Source organism: Glycine max, chromosome 3 (genome assembly GCF_000004515.6).
Source record: "Glycine max cultivar Williams 82 chromosome 3, Glycine_max_v4.0, whole genome shotgun sequence".
Taxonomy (NCBI): domain Eukaryota; kingdom Viridiplantae; phylum Streptophyta; class Magnoliopsida; order Fabales; family Fabaceae; genus Glycine; species Glycine max.
In genome coordinates this window covers 35353082-35358710 of record NC_016090.4, presented here as the reverse complement: position 1 = coordinate 35358710, position 5629 = coordinate 35353082, and positions in this window count along the sequence as shown.

The window sequence follows — 5629 nt, the reverse complement described above, 5'->3', positions numbered from 1 at the left end:
AAATTTAATAATGGTTTAGGCCATCTCCGGTGCTTGTTCTTAAATGGATTCTTATTCTAAGAAGTTGTTCTTATTTTTCTTTATTTCTTATATTCAAGATTAGTGACATGAATTCTAGCTGTAGAATCTGTTCTTTTACAAGAACTTGTAAGAACCATGCTCTCAATCATGATCAACAATAAACAATAAAAATGGAGTGAGCTTATAGATTTCATCCAAAATAAATAAATAACTGGGTTCTTAACAATTTATCGTTGGGGGAAAAATATTTAAAAGTTCTTAAAATGTGATGTGATACATAGGACCTACAAAAGTGAGCTTAAGAACTCAAATGAGGTTCTATGATTCACCTGCTATTCCACCCCCCCTCTCTCTCATCATTAAATGAGTCTCATATAATTGTATCATTTACACCTCTAATTTAAATTGTGGGGTTAAGTTCTTAATTTTTTTTAAAAAAAAGTTATCAAATTTGGTCCCTCGTTGATTTTCTTTTACCTAAAATTTTCATAATCTCATTTTGATTTTTTAATACAAATTGAATCGATTAAATTGACTTCTACTCAAAATTCATCAACTAAAACATCAAATTTCACCTAAAAAAATCCCCCCTCAAACCTTAATCTCATGTCTTATGAAATTCTTCATACTTCTACTAAATTTCTTCAAAACTCATAATTTTTTTTTATTTTGGATTAAAACTATTTCATACCCAAATCCCATCATAAATCCTAAAATATTTTAATTAAAATAATAACTTAAGAGTTTTAAGTAGAAAAAAACTCACATGACCAATTTTGTTTATTTAAAAAATAGAGAAACTTAATTGAATCTATACGAAAAATTTTGAAAACCAAAATCGCACACAATTAAAAAGATCAAAAGTACAATTAAAATTTTTTCTTCTATATATAAACTTTATTCTATGATTAACTGATTGTTGAGAAAAGTTTTACTTCATTTCCCTTTTATCCATTGTCTTGATTCCTATTTCTCTTTTACGAATACAATTGCTACAAGAAGATTTAAATTTAAAACCTTTTGCAAATTACATGAATATTTTATCACTAGGTTGATTCTGGTGGTTGGGTTTGTCTAATTCCCTTGTAATATTAAAAAAAAAACAAATTGAATCAGACTGGTCTTGTATTAATTACTCTAAAGTCCACAAGAAGATTTTAATTACTGTTTCATTAATTTTTTATTGATTGAAAGAAAAGAGAAATCATCGATGAAATCACATAAACGACACATGAGGTGCAAATGTGCAAAGGAATTATGGACTTTTCCTAAATTGATCCTAACTTGTTTAGACCCCAGTAGAGTAAAAGTAGATTTTGTTAGAACTCTTACCATGAATATCAAAATATATTCATTATTTTGTCATTAGTCCTTGATACAAAGTAAGAATAAAATACTCTTAGACAAAATTAATTAAAGAGTATAAAACGAAATCATACTCTCATTTTCAACCATTTTTATTACAAGCAAAGGAAACAAGAACTTAAGATTCTTAATATACTCACAAAACAAATAAAGAAAATAGATGAATCTTTTAGCCTTAGTCTTTTTGAAGGCGTGTGAATCAATGAAGCATCACATACTTTTTATAGACAAGATAAGACACTTCTTCTTAAAACCCAAAATGTAATTGTTGCTTCATTATTTGGCTCTTTCATCAAAAGCCTATAATACAAAATAAAAATATGTAATAGCTACTTCAATTCTGTTTATGGGCCACATAACGGTTATATGTTAAGAGATTTGTCGTCTAGATTTACTTAATTATTTGTTTGTTTATTATGAATCATCAAACTTTTCCTTTCCCGAAAAATACACATTTCATAGTATGCTTCAACTCATGTTATGGAATCATAACTAGTTATGATCTGTGATGTTTATATTCAAATGAAGTCGATGAAGGTGAGTTGGAAGAGATTAGGATTCTCCAATGCCTAATATGACTAGAGGTGAACTTTCCTCAACCTATATTAGTCTTATACTTTACAGTTTAAAGGATATTTTGGGAAACAAATGCACTTATGCAAGACCCTATCTAGCCGTTATTAGGGCTAAGGTGAAATTTACATTTAAATTATAATTTGTTATCGTTAGTTAATTTATCTATTTTATATTCATTAAAATTTAATATGTAAATATTTATAATATTTTATTTTAGTATATAAAAAGACAAATTCAGATTTAAATAATTTTAGTTTTAATTTTTCTAACAAAAATTAAAGTTATAAGTGCTAATAATATTTTAGAAACGATGCATGTTTAAAAAAAAGAATCTTTGGATATAATGTAATACTTTAATTAGAGTACAATTTTTTTAGTTTGCACTTTTGCAATATCTTTATTTTAAAAATGAATCAAGAGTATTATACTATTTTTTTTTCAATTTTTAGAATTCAAATAAAAAATTGAACATAATTTCATATTTGAAAATGTATTCAAATTGACTTCCAATTAAAGATGTACATTTAAATACAAAATAGTTGATACAAATAAAATTTTAGTTAAAAGTATGATCTTGACATCAACATTTACACCAAAATATTTAAATACAAAATAGTTGATACAAATAGAATTTTAGTTAAAAGTATGATCTTGACATCAATTATAGATTCATTCATTAAATTTAAACTCTATACTAATTTTAATAATATATTTTTAGTCAGGAAAGAGATAGGATCCAAAATAGATGTAAAATATTTTTAATTTTTTTAAATAAATAATAAAATTACAATTAAATTATTTTTAATAATACTTACATCTATATTTAATATTTGTGGTCTTATTAATAAAAATAATAATAAATAATATATCATACTATAACAAAATTTATCATTTAATAGTTTAAATTAATAAAAACAATTTATCAAAAACATATAAAAAAATTGAGGTCTTAAAAAAAGGAAGACAAGAGGTTATTGCTTCAATGACCTAGTGATTTACACGGTCCAACACTTATGTGTCATATATATTAAGTGAAAATATGAATAAAAGTTGACATGGTAAAAGTTTTAACATTTTGTTTGGTTAGTAAAGAAAGGGGAAGAAGAAAATGGAATAAATAAGAAAAAGAAGAAAATGAAAATATTTCTTGGAATAAAAAAATAATAAATGGTTCCAAATTATGATCGGAAATGATTGACAAAGTGTACGAATGATTGAAAGATACAATAAAGTGATTAAGTAGTATTTATCCTAAAGAAGAGAAACATGGGCGTGTATTATCAAGCCGTACAAGTAGAGACAGGTGCATGAAGGTGTCCAAAACATGCGCGGAAACTAACCGTGTGACAGTGTCAGTGGCTGAGACAAATTTTGGATTTCATTTGATATCTTGCAATCAAAGCCAATGCAAGGGAGCAATTTGCTGCTGGTGAAGGCTTTCACCTCTTTTTTTTTTTTCTTTCCCCTTTTATATTAATTAAAATTTATTCCAAATGTCACAACAATTTTTTTGGGAGAATGGAGAATTAGATATATTTAGACTTCCGATCGGTATGCAAGAAAATATTGGAAAAAAATATATACAATGAAAGAAGAAAAAACACATTTAATTGTAGCTGCTGTGAAGAAGAGAAATTGCTATAATTTTGACTAAATTGTTATAATTTGACTATCCTTTCAAATGGAATTTAAGTTTCATAAACACTTAAAGAGTGATATCAATAATTTTTAAAGTAAATTTCGTTAAAGGTATTTTTTTTCTGGATGCATTGGGAGTATTAATTCCTTGGAATTTATTGACAATAACGTGGAAGAAGAGGGTTATTTTTCACAATTATAATCATGATCTTAGAATATAGTGTGAGCATAATTCAATTTTATAAAATTAATTTATAAGATGAGAATTGCTGTTGATATTTTAAGGATCAGACATCTCAATCATGCAAATTTACAATAATTAAATATAAATTTTTTTACAAGAAGTAAAATTGATTAAATATAAACTTATGGGTGACAAAAATATACTGAAGTCCATTTTAATTTTTTTAAAGACAAAATGAGTCATCGTTGTCCCGAACACTGAATGAATTGGTTGGAATTGGATTCAAGTTTTGTCATGACATTGGCACGTGTGTATGCACTTTATGCCTTTTTCGACTCGCATCGCATGTGCTCCCGTCCCTTCTACTGCTTCCTCATCCCTATGTACCCTACCCTAACCTCTACTTATGGCCCTAATATATATATATATATATATATATATATATATATATATATATATATGCCTTCTTTCTTATTTATAATTTAAAATTATTTTCCAGTAACCAAACCCGTTGTCATGATTAAACCTACACGTGTAGGATCATTCTTTGTCCATGAAACACGTGTATGTTTTCATGGCCATAACCTCAATGGCACGTGCCCCACGTCTTCATTCTTAATCTTAAGATATTTTATGACATTTTCACCAACAAAATAAGATATTTTATGACTGCTAACAAAAATGTTAATTTAGTTAATAAAGGTAATTTCATATTTTATACAAGCACATGGGTTCCAATTTTATCATTAATATGGATTAAATGACTATTTTAGTCTTTTACCTTCGTTTTTTTAAAGTGATTCGTTTATTTTTTAAAAAAATTATTTTGATTCTTTATTTTTTAAAAGGTTTAAAATAACATTTATTTTTAAAAAAAATTACTTTTTGGTGTATTATCAATAAAATTTATTTTAAAAAAATAATTTTGTCGTATTATCTTATTTAAGAAATTTAAAATGATCATTTAACTATTTAAATATATTTAATTTTATCCTTTAAATAATATTTAAATAAAGGATCATTTTGAATATATTTAAATAATTAAGGGATCATTTGAATCTTTTAAATAAAATAATAAAGTGAATTTAAAAAAAATAAAGAATCATTTTGAATATATTTAAATAATTAAGGGATCATTTGAATCTTTTAAATAAAATAATGAAGTGAATTTTAAAAAAATAAAGAATTATTTTGAATAAAATAGATAAGATAAGAGATTAAAATAAATTTTTAAAAGATAAAAGAACAAATTTAAAAAAGTAAGATAAAATAACAAAATGATTATTAATTCAGGAATTAATATGAGGTTTTTATCAGTAATTAGTAGGTAGTTTTATAGTTCTGTTTAGATAATCTTATAATTATTTATAAAAAATAAAATAAACAAAACAAAATAAAATAACTTTCTTATAAGTTAAAATTAGTTTATAAGTTAATTTGTAAAAAAATTCTCATATTAGTTTTCTCAAAAACTAACTTCAACTTATGTATTAATTAATTTTAACTTATGAAATAAGTTTAGTTTTAATAAATATTTATAAAAAATATCCAGATACGTTTTATAAGTTTTAATTTAAAAGAAGTTTTAAAAGTTTTACTATAAGAAATCTTAAACGTGAAACCTTCTCAGGACTCAACTTTAACTAAAATCTTTATGAAAAAAAAAAGTTTTATGATGTTTACATACTATTAGTTTAGTTCAGGAAGTTTTATTTTAAACCATTAGCTTTTTTTATTTATTAAAATGCGTTTTTAATTAATTAAAATTAAAAAATAATAATAAAATGGTTCTAAATGTAAAATAAAAATAAAATAAAATAAATCAATCACATTGTGCAAGAGCAC